Below are 16,215 nucleotides of genomic sequence, written 5' to 3'. Positions count from 1 at the left end.
TATTCCACAATTAAATCCTTAAAACACCTAACCAACAGATGGAAAATGACACATTGATGCTTTAAACTGTCCTTTCATGACTGTGCTTTAACTTACTCCTAAAGTTGGTGTAGTGCCGAGAAACGGCGACACAGGAGCTGCCCCCACAGAGGAGAGAAAACAGGAACTTCCTAAATCCTCATCGCCTATAAATCAACACAGCGGGTTATTAATATCACAACACAGACTCTAAAGCGCCTCTACCATAGCACGGGCGGAGCAGGAAAGAAACGAGCATTTCACACAGTGAGAGCAGAGAAACGGGTGCCTTGTAATCCACGGGCAATTTATATAATCTGTACTCTTCGTTGTGTGATAAAAGGCAAACATCGAACAGCCCTTCATAGTATCGATCTGTGGCTTTTTCACTCCAATTCTTTAATACTACATCAGCTGTGCAGTAAGGGCTGGGGCGGGAACAGGAGCCGAGGGGTCGGGGTAAACCGCTAAAGGCTTTAGACTGATAGAAGGGAAGAGACGCAAGTGAGAGTTATTAGGACTTCCAGAGCCATTTTGGTTTGGAAGGAATAAAATAATTTTATAATTTTGCAATAGCAAAAGCTGTACTTCCCATACCGGGAGTCGAACCCGGGCCGCCTGGGTGAAAACCAGGAATCCTAACCGCTAGACCATATGGGAGGCTGACTGTTCAAAGATGTGGCTCACTCTCTATGAGACGTGTCTGTCCTGTCAGACTCTTATCTGTATGCTTCAAGTCACACTGACCATCTTTCGGGTAACAGACCCCCACACTCCTGATAAACCCAAGGAATGAGAGGTCATGATTTCTGCAACACCCTGCTCATATCTCATTATTTACAACCCTGGAACTTCTCCCAAGCCAGAGCCCAGGACCAGATGACAGCAGCAGCCCCCGCACTGACTCTTACTGCCCCCCCCCCCTGGGGCCAGACAAAGCCACGCCCCTCTCCCCAGGACACCCCTTCACTCCTGTGTCTCCTCACCAGGCTGAGGGCCCCAAAGACCCCTCTCCAGTTACCGACCAGCTGCTTCCTTGAGCCCCCCACCCCCCTGCACCTGTCCCAGGCCCCAGGCTCCCCCCAGGGGGCTCCAGGTACACCCCCTCCCCCTGTCACAAGCCCCAGGCTGCCTCCAGGAGGGCCCAGTTACACCCTCTCTCCCCTGCACCTGTTACAGGCCCCAGGCTCCCACAGGGGGCTCCAGATACACCCCCTCCCCCTGTCACCGGCCCCAGGCTGCCTCCAGGGGGGCCCAGTTACACCCCCCTCTCCCCCTCCTATCAGCACCGACCCCAGTCCTGACCCTCGATTGGTTCACACAGAGGAGGGAGGACCAGCTCAGGTCACCCTGGCTTCTTCCCAGGTATCTTCAGATGCTCAGGGTGACCGCCAGGGGGCAGCACCGCCACTGCACTCACAGCCCACAGGGCCCTGGAGCAGCAACGGGACATCAGCAGCCTTGACAGGGGGCAGACCCCGAATAATCCCGCACAGCATTCTGGGAGAGCGAGGGAGGAGCCTCTGCGGTGTTTATTTATGCATTTTTATATAGCGCGGACTTTACCCAAAAGGTGTCTGAGCGCTTCACAATAGGACAAGTGTTTATACAAAAGTAAACATCGGGGGTCAAAAGCAATAAACACACATTTGTAGGCATTTTCTTCAGTGTTGTCCCTTTCTGACATCATTTCAATTTAAAAGACCCGAAAGGAAAAACTTTTTTTAAAATCGGGTAGGATAAGATACGTCTGAAGCATGGGAGGGCAGGGTAAACATTCTGAAGTACAAATGTTTCCATATTTATTCGTGTCAAATGTAAACAAGTTAAAAATCAAAATGTATCTATGTTACACCGGATGTAAAAAGTGTGCACTCATAGGGTCAGGGTGCAGTTTCTTTCCCCCATTTGTTTCTTTCATACATGCGGGTCCCCCAGTAAGCTTTCTGCTGCTCTGTCTTGTTATTCGGAGTCGGTGTTAAAAGGGGGGGCTGGCCCCTAGTTTGGGGGCCCAGAGTACGGAGGCCCCCGGGGCACCGGAAGTAAACACCCCTCCTTGATACAACTATGACCCGGTGACCTCTGATTGCCCTCTGACCCCTCAGACTGGATTCCTGGCAGGCCTCTTTCATAGAGGAGGTGACACTGACGTGGAGACGCGGCTGCCGAGGGCAAAGGGCTGCCAATGGCTCAGCATTTCAACCCAGTCTCCTCCTATTATCATCTTTGTTACACCCACAGCATTTAAGAGCTCTGATGGGTCAGAGGGGACACCCCTCTAGTCTCCTTCTGGTGTTAAACAGATCCTATTACAAGGACCGGCCCCTGAGCTTTAAGTAAGACCAGCCCCTGGGGCCCCCTGGTGTCTGAGGGTGTTTCACAGACAGGGACTCGCTGACGTTGGCGACCCCCAGTGACTGAATCACCTTTACCAACATCACAGCCCAGAAACAAAAAATGTAACACCTGATTACGTTTTCATATAACTAGATAACATAACCCCATTATTAACTTGTGGATCCAGTGGTGAATACCATTTTCATAATTACAATGCACGAACCGCAAAAACACCTTTAAGTATTTGATGCTACAAAGAACATCCGAACCAAAAAAAATTAACACTTAAAACACCATAACACGTTACCCAGGACCAACAGCACTAATGTATCCAAATGTAAACACGAAATACCCTAAATAAATAAGCGCAACACCACACAAATATAACTCTGATCCAATACCAGAAAACCTACGGTGTTTGAGCGCTACACATAAAAAAAATATATATATATATATAACCCCTTCATTAACTTTTGGATCCCCAAAATAATAAATGTAAATATATCATGAAAATCAGTCAGGACTCAGCCGTTTCCCTATTAGTTAAAATCTTTTGGGTTTGCAGCTTTCTCAAGTGATGAGAAACATAACAGTTCCTACGCTCGGTGCCCACTTTTCATGCCATATAGCACCTTCTCATCAATGTCCCCCGGCGAGCCTTCGATAGCTCAGTTGGTAGAGTGGAGGACTGTAGTGGAGTGACTGTCGTCCTTAGGTCGCTGGTTCAAATCCGGCTCGAAGGACTTTTGAGAACTCTACACTTTTTCCCCTCACAATAGAAAGCGCCTCTTTCTCAGACCCTCACACGCCTGGGCTTTTCCTGTCTCCTCTCTTCACCTTTACAGCCCAGGTCTCTCCTCCGGCTGTGGGTTGGTGGTTTCACGCCACCCTGCCTGTGTGCAGTCCCCGCTGCAATCCTCCATTACCTCTACGTCCCTCGTCCTCGACCCAGTCATAACACATGAGGTATTCCACCCGACAGGAAACAAAACAGGAAACGCTTTTTAGACTCCACCCACCCTCCTGTCAGGTGCTATATTACACCTCACCACCAGAAGCAGATCCTGTTTTGTTTCCTGTCGGTCGGAATGCTGATGGGTTACGCTGGGGTGAGTGCTGGGCACTTACCTGCATCAGGAGTCCTGTGGTGTCTTCCTTGGCGGGGCCTTGGGGGAGCTCATGGACCGACGTGGGACCTTTGCTAAGCCGGGCTGCTGGGCTTCCTGTGCTTTCCTCCATACGGGGACCCTGGGTTGCGGGGCTTCTCGGGTCCCCGTGGATTCCTGTCTTCGCCTCCGCTTTCTGGATCCAGGGCTGGTCGCTGCTGGGAGGGGCAGACGGCTGCCCGCGCGTCCCTCACTTGCCGGTGATTGTGGGCGGGACGCGCTTTCTTCCGCTTCGTTTCTGCCGGCCCCTGATTGGCGGGTGCCGGGTAGGCGGTGCTTTCTGCTTGCCGGAGACCGGGAGCATCGGCCGGGTGAGGAGCCCGTGTGGGGAAGCGGGACGCTTCCGGTTGTCTCGTCATTTGCCCCGTCTGGCATGGTCGGGAGCCCGGGTGGGCTCCAGGTTCCCTGACGCTCACCTGAGTGCTGGGATGGCGCGTCCTGATGACGTCATCGGATCGTTTTCAGCAGGCGGGTCGTTTCTGCATTTCCTCATTGGCCATTGATTGGAGGCTGATTTCTGCCCCTCCGTTTGGATTTCGAAGTGGCTGCAGCTGCGGGGGTGAGTGTTTTAGTGCCTATAAAATGTCCTTGAGTTCAGTTTGGGCTGTGACGCCTTGGTGTTGCTGGGTTTTGCGCTTGGCTGTTTTCCTGCATTTGCTGTCATTACTGGTCATGGGGAAACACCACAGGAAGAGGAAACATGTCTCTCCTGTTCGGTACTCTTCCTCCTCTAACAGTGGGGATTCTGCGCCTGCTGGTCGGTGTGCTGGTCAGAGGGGCTCTGGACGCCTGAAGCGCCTGATGTTGGAGACTCTGTCCAGTCTCAAGGCTTCCAAGAAGGGTGCAGGGGGTCGCTCTGGGGAGGCTGCCCCCCTGTATTCGGATATTTCTTCCTCTGCTTCCTCTGATGAGTCTACTTTGGGTGCGTTGGATCTGCAGGGCAAGTACATTTCGAAGGAGTTGATGGCTGATCTGCTTTGCCATGTGCGGGAGAATATGGGGTTCCCGGTGGAGCCTGTGCCCAGTACCTCCCAGGATACTGTGTTGCCGCAGTTTCGGAAGCCTGCGTCCTCTTCTATGCCCGTACATCCGTTTGTCATGGATGTCCTCCTTAAAGAATGGAAGGACCCGGACCATATTTCTGTGCCCAGGTTCATGTCTAAACTGTATCCTTTGCACAATCTGGAGGTTGCCCTACCTGATTCGGTGCAGGTGGATTCTGTGGTTGCTTCCCTGGTTGATCGTCCCTCCATGGCTGATGATAATAACCTGCAGGATGGGGTTGGTAAGAAGATTGACTCTGCTCTTAAGAAGTCCTATGCTGGCTCTCACCTGGCTCTGCGGTCGGGTGTCTATGGGGCTTATGTGGCGCAATCTTTGCTGGCTGACTTCAAGACTTTGTTCTCTGCTATGCAGGAGGGGATCAGTTGTCCTTATTTGCTGGAGTCGATGGAGCGCCAATCTGAGTTCCTTTCGGACATCGCCTTTTACTCTGTCAGGGCTTCTGCGTTGTCTTGTGGTTCCTCGGTGGCTGCCCGTCGGAACTTGCTGCTGAGAGGATGGAAGACGGATGCTGCGCAGCGTTCTATGGCTTTGAGGTTGCCGTTCTCTGGTACTCATCTTTTTGGGGACGCACTGGAGGCCAAGCTGCATAAAGTCTTCAAGGAGAGGAAGCATTCGTTGTCGTTCCGTCAGACTTCTTCTCAGAAGGGGTCATCCTTCTCGAATGCCAGGTCCTTTCGCCAGCCTTCCAGGTTCCAGCAGTCCTCGTTTAGAGGCCAGCGGGGAGCTCGCAGGTCCTTTCCTCGGAGGTTCCAGAAGAAGCCCCAGCCGGATGGAGGGTCAGGGGCTGCTCGCTCCTGACTATTCCGTTCCAGTGCCCGTTCTCGCTGGGGGTCAGCCCGCGGTTGGTGGGAGACTGCGGCTGTTCTTACAGGCTTGGCTGGTGACGACATCGGACCAGTGGGGGCTGGATGTTCTTTCACGGGGCTACCGGATGGAGTTCCTGTCCCCTCCTACTCCCTCGGGGTTGGTGGTGACCCCTTTACCTGCGGACCCTGCTCGCCGTCGGGCGTTGCTGGAGGGGGTTGGGTCACTGTTCGACAAGAGGGCGATTGTCCCGGTTCCCTCCCTGGAACGAGGACTGGGGAATTATTCGATTGTCTTTGTGGTTCCGAAAATCACGGGAGGGTTCCGTGTTGTGATAAATCTTCGGGCCTTGAACTTGTTTGTTCAGAAGATCCCTTTCAAAATGGAGACGCTGCAGAAGGTGATTCCCCTGATCCAGGAGGGTTGGGTGTTCACGTCGCTGGATCTCCAGGATGCCTACCTGCATGTCCCGATGGCGTTGGAGGATCAGAAGTTCCTGCGCTTCTGCCTGGATGGTCGTCATTGGCAGTTCTGCGTCCTTCCTTTCGGTCTCTGGTCCGCCCCCAGAGTGTTCACCAAAGTGGCTGCTCCTTTGGTGGCCCATCTCCATCTCCTGGGGGTGTCCGTGTTTCCTTACTTGGACGATTGGCTGATCCAGGCTCCGTCATCGGAGGTCATGTCCTTCCACCTTTCATTGACCATGCGTACGCTCGAGGACCATGGCTTCCTGGTCAATCTGCCGAAGAGTCACCTGGACCCGTCTACTCGGAGGACCTTCATTGGGGCAGTGTTCGACTCTGTGCTGGGCAAGGTTTTTCTCCCGGAGTCCCGGCTTCTACGTCTGCAGTCTTTACTGAGGTTGTTGCTTTCCAGGAGGTCTGCTCCTCTCCTGCAGTGGTTGGTGGTCCAGGGTCACATGTCTGCCACTGTGTTCACGGTGCCATGGGCCAGAGTTCATCTTCGGCCTCTGCTGTGGCATGTTCAGCGTTGGGTGCCTTTTCCTGTCCTGGACTTCTCGGTTCCTGTTCCAGTGTCCCCAGGGTTGGTGTCTGCTCTCCAATGGTGGCTGGATCCTTCCAATCTGTCGAGGGGCATGTGGTTCCATCCTCCGCCCCCTTTGGTGTTGACGACGGATGCCAGCGCCTCCGGCTGGGGGGCGACTCTGGGTCCTTGGGCGATCCAAGCTCGTTGGCTTCCTTCGGAGTCGCACCGGTCTTCGAATTGGAGGGAACTGTCGGCGGTGGAGAGGGCCCTTCGCCTTTTCAAGGATCGTCTTCTGGGATGCAACGTGTTGGTGAGGTCGGACAGCACTGTGACTGTGGCCTACATCAACCACCAGGGCAGTACCCGCTGCCTTTCCCTAAACTTGGTGGCCTGTGCCATTGCGAGTTGGGCCGAGTGTCATCTGGTGGCCCTGTCTGCTCAACACATCAAGGGTGTGGACAACGTTGTGGCGGACTCGTTGAGTCGGAGGTTCCCGTCGTCTATCACCCTGTGCCTGTCACCTCGGATTTTCCGGTCCCTGTGCCTGAGGTTCGGGACTCCGGTGCTGGATCTCTTTGCCTCGCTGAAGGACGCCTTGCTTCCCCTGTTCTGTTCCAGGACTCCGGAGGAGGGGGCTTGGGGAGTGGATGCCTTGACTGTCCTCTGGCCTCCTTGGTTACTGTATGCATTCCCCCCCCTTTCCTCTGATACCTGCCTTCTTGCTGAAGGTTCAGCGGGTGGGGGCTCAGGTGGTGGCTGTTCTACCTTATTGGCCTCGCCGCTCTTGGTTCCCGCTTCTTCTACGGCTGGCAGTGGGCCCCCCTGGATCCTGCCCCGCTTCCCGTCTCCTCTGAGTTGCCGGTCGTCCTCGCTGTTGGTACCCCTCACCTTGGCGGTCTGGAGGTTGAACTGCTGTCTCTTGGGGTCCGGGGTTTGCCCGATCACCTCATCACTGTGATGCAGGCTTCCCGTAGGAAGTCCACGCTTTCCTCATATTCTAAGCACTGGGTTTCCTTTTCTTCTTGGTGTGCTTCCATGAACCTGTCCCCTGCTTCTTGTGCAGTTTCCTCTATTCTTCAGTTTTTTCTGGATGGGTTTCAGAGACACTTTGCTTTATCCACTTTGAAAGGTCAGTGGGCTGCTATCCGGGCATTTCGGCATCCTGCTACTCTTATTCCTTCGGATGGCTTGTTGGTTTCCCGTTTGTTTCGGAGCTTTTCTCTTTCTGCACCTGCGGTCCGATCCCCGGTTCCCCCCTGGGATCTTTCTTTGGTTTTGGGTGCCTTACAGTCGCCCCCTTTTGAGCCTCTGGAGTCTGTGGAGTTGAAGTTCCTGTCCTTCAAGGTGGCCTTTTTGGTCGCTATTACGTCTGCTCGGAGGTTGGGCGAGCTTACGGCATTGCGCTGTTCTCCCCCATTCTTGAGGTTTCTGGACGACGCGGTGGTCCTTGCTTTGGACCCCGGGTTTGTACCTAAGATTCGTTCCAGGTTCCATTCCTCCCAGGAATTAATTCTTCCTTCTCTCTGTCCTTCTCCCTCCTCGCCCTCTGACGTCTTGCTCCATTCTTTGGATGTCAGACGGGCTTTGTCTATTTATGTTGCTCGTTCTGCTGACTTTCGGTCCTCTGACTCCCTCTTTGTTACCTTTGGTCTGGCTGGTAGGGGTAAAGCTGCCTCTCGGCTTACTTTGGGTCGTTGGATCAAGGAGGTGATTTCCTTGGCTTACCAGGGCTCTGGTTTGCCTTGCCCTTCTGGTGTTCAGGCTAGATCTACCAGGGGTGTATCTGCTTCTTGGGCGGCTTTCCATGGGGTCCCCCTTGATGAGGTTTGTAGGGCGGGGACCTGGGCATCCGAGTCCACTTTTGTGCGACATTATCACCTGAATTGTGCTCTTTCGGGCCGCCTGAATTTTGCTGCGTGCGGTGGGGGTTCCCCCACCTGTTTGATTTGGTTTCTTAATAAACTTTGTCTTGCTGCACGCCTTTGTGTCTGTTCTTCTTTCTGGTTGTGGTGTGCCAAAGGCCTTTTGGGGTTGCTTTGGTATGCCTCATCTGTTATGACTGGGTCGAGGACGAGGGACGTAGAGGTAATGCCTGGATTACTTGAGGTAATCCCCATTACTCTTAGTCCTACTCGTCCTCGACCCAGTCATACAACCCGCCCGCCCTCCCTTGCTGGGCCTTTGGTGCTTGGTACATCAGGATTTGCTTCTGGTGGTGAGGTGTAATATAGCACCTGACAGGAGGGTGGGTGGAGTCTAAAAAGCATTTCCTGTTTTGTTTCCTGTCGGGTGGAATACCTCATGTGTTATGACTGGGTCGAGGACGAGTAGGACTAAGAGTAATGGGGATTACCTCAAGTAATCCAGGCATCATCAGACACTTCTGCTAGGAGGTGAGAGGTTTGTTGTGCGGGTAAGAGGAGTGTGTTTGTGTGTGCTTTGTACGAGAGGGAGTGTGTGTGTTTGTTGAGCCTGCGGCCCCCTGTGTTGGTGTCAAGGAGCTGAGAAATAAGAAAGATCAGTCACAGTCAGGACAGAGCGGGTGGAAGCCTCGACAAGGAACTGCTCAGCTACAAGGAAATCATCAGATCCTCGTTAGTGTAGTGGTTAGTATCCCCGCCTGTCACGCGGGAGACCGGGGTTCAATTCCCGACGGGGAGATATATTTTTAAACTAAGCAAACATTTTGAGGATAGAAAACCTTTTTTAAATGCAATTTATAATGTTATACTGATATTACAATTTGCTATTGCTTTTTATGTATGGCCACACCTTTACAAGTTTAAATATTTAGAAGTCTTTGACCTTTTGGACAGCATTTGTGTCTTTTCCTTTTAAGTAATTGAAAAAGCAAAAAGTAATTGAGGCTTATTATTTATATAAATACATATGACATTAAAATCAAAGAACTACATGGAAAATGCATTTTGACGAGTATTCTTCATGCTAAATAAATGGAATGTTGGAGGCGGGCTCTGAATGGGGAATTGTTTTATCCGAAGGTGTCACTTTTATCTATTTAAACCTAACAGTTTAGAACCTACAGACACATTGTGAAAGTAAAAGTGCCACTGGGCCAGATGTGCACGCCCCCCCACCCTCATCAGAGATCTTATATTCCCCGGGTCCGGCATGAGTACCTAACACTGGTCGGTGTTTGCCCTCTATATTGGGACATGATAGGATGGCAGGTCCCTGCATTGTAAGTAAAACCCTGTCCAGTAGGGAGACAAACTGGCATGGGTGCAAATTCAGGACAGTGAGTGTAAAAATTCAGGACAAAACTTTGGGACAAAAGTAACGTTTTACAGACACATCAGAGGAGATCGCGCAATAGTATATAAGTAAGCCCATCCAAATCCAAACATATTCTTCCATTTGCTAACCTACCCATCATGTATCCTTCCAGCCATCATTTCATTCATCCATTCACACTTTCACTCATCCATCCACCATTTCACACATCCATCCGTTCACTCATCCATCCAGCCATTTACCCTTTCATCCATCCAGCCATTTACCCTTTCACCCATCCAACCATCCTTTTACTTACTCATCCATCCACCCAGTTACTCATCCTTTCACCCATTCACCTTCTCAGCCATTCATCCATCCTCCCTTTCTCTCTCCATTGACCCTTTCACTTAGCCATCCTTCCTTCCACCCATCCACCCACCCATCTACTCATCCACTCATGAATCCATCCATTGACCCTATCACTCATCCATCCATCCTTTCTCTCATCCATCCACCTTTTCACTCCTTCACTCATTTATCCATCCTTTTGTCCATATATCCTCCCTTTCACTCACTCATCCATCCTTACCTCCACCCTTCCACTCATCCATCCATCCATCCAACCACTCACTCGCCCATCAGCCATCCTTTCACTCATCCATCTATTTTTTCACTCATACATCCACCCATTTACCATCCATTTACCCTTCCACCCATACATCCATTTACCTTTTCTCTCATCCATCCATCCTTCCACTCACTCATCCATCCATCCATTCTCTCATTATCCATCCATTTACCCTTTCATTCATCCATTAACCCTTTCACTAATCCATCCAGCCATCCACTTATCCTTTCAACTACTCACTCGCCCACCTTTTCACATTAATTATGAGCTGAGCCCTTGTCTGCAGAGCTGCAGATAGAAGAGGCCCATCAAGAATGTCACCCTTGCTGTAGTTCCTAAAGCAAGGGGGTGGGTTCACTATGCCCCTGTGCTTAGGCAATCTGAAAAAGAGGAAGTCATGAGTCAAGCATGATGCACAGTTCCAGGAAGTGAGGTGACTGTGGCATGATGTTGTATTTGCATTTTACAGTATTTGTAGAGTGCAACATTCATTTCAAGGGACTTCACGGACTGTTGTTTCCAGGGCTTTAAGTTGGATGAAACAAAATGGGGTGGGGGGAGGGGGGGAGGGGTCTCTCCAAAGGGGGTGTTTGGTGTAATTAAGTGAGTGGCTTAAAACACCCAAGCTAAAAATCAGTGCTTAGCATAGTGTGCTGCTGGGCTGGTATTTTGCCTCCGCTGTCATTGTATCCAGATATATAACACAACAAGTAACGTTACACCTACAACAAGCAAAAACTATTGGCTTTGTCTTTTTTTATAATTCTTTTTTATTAAGCCAGTAGACAATTACAGAAAACATCAGCATATAACCAGCATAAGATCGACAGAAAAGAAATTAAACAACATCGTGAAAAAATAACATTTGTACCACCTAAAACAATATACATATATATAGGATCCCATCTGGGAATTTGAGCCCCATACACATTATTTACATCGTGAGTACCGACAGGCGGATACCAAAGGGATGGGCTGAAACAAGTAAGTGGTAAATAAAAGTAAAAAGATAAATAGTGGTTTACAATTAGCCTGCACCTATATTTACAAAGGAAGCAGACATGTTTACAACACTGCAGACTTTAATCCTCCCGAAAGCAGCGGGGTCTAGGTATGAACTTATATTGCCAGTGTCATAAATTCAGTTAACGCCCCCCAGATTTTAACACCCAATCTTCGCTTCTGTGGCCCTTTGATAGCATATAGGTTAGTTTCAAGTTTGCATATAGCAAATAACCTTCCTCTCCGCATCTCAAAAGTAGGAGGTTCTTTCTGGCGCCACAGTGAGGCTATGCATAGTCTTGCGACAGCAATTTATATTAAATATCTGAATGTATACATTCCCTCTGCAGACACTTCATAATCTAGCACCCCCAACAACATAACTATTGGAGTTATCTCAGTCTGCACCCCTGTGACTTCCGTTAAAAAGGTCTGCATCCGGGGCGTGGCTTCGGCGTCAGCGGAGATGGCGGCTCTCTCGGAGGGCTCCGTAGCGACGTAGCGCTCGGAGCATCTCCAGGTTTCCTGACTGCCCGCAGAACCGGCCGGATCAACCCCGCATGCGGCGGAATGTGCGCTGCATAGATTGACACGTTTGCTAGTATGGAGGATGATCAAAAATGCAAGTTATGAGCATTTTTTTTTCGTTTCTACAGCCCCGCTTTTTGCAGCGGACGCCATTTTGAGCAGCTATGCTTTTTAGAGGGTGTTTCTCTCCTCTGTTTTATTTATTTTTTCAACGTTTCTCTGCCTGCAATGTACTTCTACATAACTTTCCTGGACTTTAACCTTGTTTTCTATACCTGGCTTCTCAGAAATTAGCGTTTGGGCGATTTTTCTGTACCTCAGTCAGCCCACATATATATTATGGCCGCCATTTTGTGAATTAGTGATGTTATTCACTTGAATTCCTCACAGGACTTTTTCTTGTGTGAGGTATTTTTTGATACGTCGTCTTTTATGTCAAATTGAGACTAATACACTTCTGTACCTTCTTCATTAACACTGCAGGTTGAGGTTTGGTGTTATTCTCCCTTTTTTGTACCCTGCAGTGATTGCGATTCATGCTTCATTGCTGGTACCATTTTACTATTTTCTAAGTGCGACTTGGCTACTTAGTACCAATCGTTTTTCACTGACAATGGCGCGCCAGAACCGTTCCAGACTTCAACCACTTCCGCAATCTTTGGTTGATACGAATCCCTTTAGTGTTTTGCAAGACACCACTGAATATGGCATGAATGACTCTCTTCATTTGAAAAACTCTCCAGCACCCTATTCTTGTTCTAATCCAAAGCTCAACGCTAAAGGGTCCTCTTCTTCAACTGCGAACACTGGCAAGAGGGCAAAAACAAATCCTCCATCACCTACTAATACACCTTCCTCTATTTCCATGGAATTCAAACTGGACGAGATACGGATGTTGAAACCTTTTATAAAGGAAATACATTCGGTTAAGCCATATATGGGCAGCAGTTGTATTTAATGAATGCACACATTTGTTATTAATACAAATATTATTAATACATTGTGAACAAGAGGAAGGTACGGTATCCATGACTCGTTGTCCAATTTCTTTGTTGAATTGCTTATTTATGAGATGCCGGCACGGCCGGGTCGTCGCTTTTTTTGACGCTCCAATGGCTCAGGCGCCTCAATCATATCTATGAGGCAACACAAAGTCGCTTTGTGGGCCGTTGCATGGCCTCATAGATATGGAGTAAGACAAAGCTGCGCCAGTGACTGTGTTGCCGTTCTCTGCGGTCGGAATCCTTCTATGGGTGTTGTTGGTGGGTTTTCCCTGCAACGCCCATGGATTTTGATGCTGCCCCAGATTTACTTAATCACATGAACCAGGGGCAGCGGCAAAACCGTACACCTTCCCAAAGTCAGCATAAAGAGGAGAAATATTTGTATTTCTCTTGATTATTTACTCTTTCCATGTGTGTTGCATTCTGCAGCCTACTGGGGAAATGCCCAGTGGAATAAAAGGCCTGTCTGGCTGTGCCAAGGACAGCGGACACTCCCTGAAGGGGAAAGGTGTCTTTCCTTTGTAGGACTGCACCAGTGATTGTGATTGGCCAAAGGTCACAGACACAGCCTGTCACACCCTCAGAGAGTGGGCATGTAGCCCTGATGCCCTCTCATGCTGCTCTGGAGCAAACACCACCATCTGCGTCCTCCCCGACCAGGCATTATCTCTTATTAGACACTAAAAATAAACACCAGCAGTGTGGGCCCTTGTGTCGCACTAGTGCGTTTTACTGAATATCTTTTAAACTTGTACGCTCTACTTTTTGTGACCTCACATTCTTAGATTCAACAACTATTGAGCACCCAAAATCTAGGCATTTTTTCACAACATTCTACCTTGACACACAGAAGAGATGAATCAGGGTGGTACTATACCACCCAGGGGAAGAGACTGATTCCCCAGGAAGATACAGAACCAGACGGTATACTACACACCATTCGAAATATGTGTTACTGGAACTCAGAAACCTGATGTAGTCCTCAGGGACGAAACGCGTTGACTGGGCTGATTGGAAAAAAGTTATGTTCTGAAAAATGAATAGAAGCTGCATTATGAAACGCAGTTTCAAGACTCCTGAAAATTGAATATTGTGGAATTGCATCATATTGAATATGTTGCTGGACTTTTGATGGCTTGAATCTTGGCTGAAAATAAAGTAACATAGTATACGCTCCTTTTTAATTTGATGTTTTCTCATTAGTGCCATGCTGTGATGTTATAACCCTTTAGTGTCTGTAGTCTTAATCGGACTGAAATAGACTTTATGAATTATAAAAATGTAACCCATCTGCTATGGATCCATTAATAATGTAGAATGATCCCTGCCGGAGAAACACATGTTCGTACTAATGTAAACCCTTCAGGCCTGAGTAAAATAGGAATTACACTTTTGTAAAGTTGACAGACTCAGGGCCTTATTTACAAGACCCTTGCGCCCCATCACTTTTTTTTATGCAGCGCAATCAGTGCACCACACTGTGCCATATGTACAAACCGGTGCATATTGTCCAGTGCATCAGTCTGTAGAGCCCTGCGGCGCATTATACCTGCACCAGGTATAAAGTCTGCTGGGTAGGTGTTTCCATGCAAAAAAGCCGTGTAGAGCGGGAGCAGTGAAATTCACATTTGACTGCCTCACTCTGTAATTTCACTGAGTCAAAATCCTTTCGCCTGCTCTGCCCAGGCGTAAGGAGTGACGCATGGCTTTTGCAATGGGACTTTCCTATGTGATCTGACGCATTGCTGGAGTGGCATCTGTTTTATGAGCAACTCCAGCAATGCGTCACTTTTGCGCCAACAGATGTGTCTGAATTTCTGACGCATCTGTTAATCCGTGCGCCATAGAGCCCTCTATTGTAAATACAGCGCATCCATGGCGTCGCAAGGACATTTGGAGCGGGCGCAAGCAAACGGATGCATCAATGCCGGTGCGTCAGTTTCCTGTAAATGAGACCCTCAATGTGTGATCCTGTCACAATAATCTGCAGCGGTGTGCGGTGGATGTTTCCTTCTCTTTGTAGTTTTGAATAAAAGGAAGCAGGTATTTGCTGAAAGAAGAATATCTGAGTCAGGAGCCCCTGCCATGGAGCGTCCTTTGGGACTAAGGAGGGGACAGACAAGAATCATATACAGTACTAGTTGAGTTCTAGCACAGATGAAGACACTATATACTAAACGTGACAAACAGTTGGCTCGTTGGTCTAGGGGTATGATTCTCGCTTTGGGTGCGAGAGGTCCCGGGTTCAAATCCCGGACGAGCCCTCTTTTCTTTTATAAAGTCACATTTCAATAAATGGACACTTTGAAAAGGTGCGAGTCACAAAACAGGTGACTTTGAAATATGGTTTTGCATTCGATTACACACATACTCTGCCGCACTCAAGGGAAGAAAGTGACCCCTGCACCTCCGAGCCAGCTGCAGAAACAGCTGGAAGAGGGGGCGGGGCAGCCAGGAGGGGTTTGTTTTTATGTCATTCCGTTGAATCTGAGACAGAAATGTGAGCCGTGGGGGTGCACACTGGACACAGCAGAGCTGAGACCCCATCCAGACACAAGGGTAACTCTCTAGGAAGGGACTCGGTTGTATTTGTAATGATCGGGTGTTTCTGTACAGAGTGAAGTTAGAAGGACTGTCTCGGCCTCCTTCAATCTGATTGGTGCATCAAGAGATGCGGGAATTCTGGGGCTCTTTAAATGTCCCGTGAGTTTTCTTTGGCTCAATAATTCGGATGGTCGCGTTTAAAGCGCCTTGGATCTGATTGGTGCATTCTGTGTCACAGTCACCTGGCGTGTGGGGTCGTTAGTGGCAGAGGTGTGTTTCAAAGGCTTATTCTCGGGCACAGTCATTGTGATGTGTATTTTAGGGGTACAATAACGACCCCAGGCGCCCTTCGTAGTGATATCCTGTCGCTGTGGTTGTGATGGGCATATTCTGGGCACAAGGACCCTGCTCTGTATATTCTGTGCCAGGCTCCTGGCACGAAAGAGGCGGAGACACTCACCAGTCTGAGAGGAGGCAGGGGTAAATGAGACCCGTGAACCCGGAAACAACTCCTGCAAGCACAACATCTCCGGGGTGTGTTCAGTTAAATCACAACAGTCACTGACGTGTACCAAGAGTGGCCGAAATAGCTCAGTTGGGAGAGCGTTAGACTGAAGATCTAAAGGTCCCTGGTTCGATCCCGGGTTTCGGCAGATGCCTTTTGTGACTGAAACATCAACCATTACAAGTTTAGAAACTTGGGGAAGAAAACGTTGAATTAACAACAGTAACCTTTTTATTATTCATTCCTTCCTCCTCGTTTTTAATTATTTATACGTTTCTTACAATGATACATCCTTCCGGTACAACCCCTCTGTTGTTTGTGAGTCTCACACCTGGTGCACAGGAGCCCTATCCCCACAGTGTGTCACACACTGCAGGCACAATCACACACGGT

At 49.3% G+C, this 16,215-nt stretch overlaps 4 non-coding genes across 4 annotated transcripts; 3 read left to right on the top strand and 1 right to left on the bottom strand.

Moving 5' to 3' along the window:
* Nucleotides 1-606: 606 nt before the first annotated feature.
* Nucleotides 607-678, bottom strand: TRNAE-UUC (transfer RNA glutamic acid (anticodon UUC)). The gene has a single exon. It is a non-coding gene; the product is annotated as a tRNA-Glu (tRNA).
* Nucleotides 679-3,012: 2,334 nt separating this feature from the next.
* Nucleotides 3,013-3,098, top strand: TRNAY-GUA (transfer RNA tyrosine (anticodon GUA)). The gene is given in 2 exon segments: nucleotides 3,013-3,049; nucleotides 3,063-3,098. It is a non-coding gene; the product is annotated as a tRNA-Tyr (tRNA).
* Nucleotides 3,099-14,965: 11,867 nt separating this feature from the next.
* TRNAP-UGG (transfer RNA proline (anticodon UGG)) lies at nucleotides 14,966-15,037 on the top strand. The gene has a single exon. It is a non-coding gene; the product is annotated as a tRNA-Pro (tRNA).
* An 860-nt stretch (nucleotides 15,038-15,897) lies between these two features.
* Nucleotides 15,898-15,970, top strand: TRNAF-GAA (transfer RNA phenylalanine (anticodon GAA)). The gene has a single exon. It is a non-coding gene; the product is annotated as a tRNA-Phe (tRNA).
* Nucleotides 15,971-16,215: the final 245 nt, after the last annotated feature.

This window comes from Lissotriton vulgaris, chromosome 1_1 (genome assembly GCF_964263255.1).
Source record: "Lissotriton vulgaris chromosome 1_1, aLisVul1.2, whole genome shotgun sequence".
Taxonomy (NCBI): domain Eukaryota; kingdom Metazoa; phylum Chordata; class Amphibia; order Caudata; family Salamandridae; genus Lissotriton; species Lissotriton vulgaris.
The sequence above is the reverse complement of the archived record's forward strand: the minus strand, read 5'-3'. Positions and strand labels throughout refer to the sequence as shown.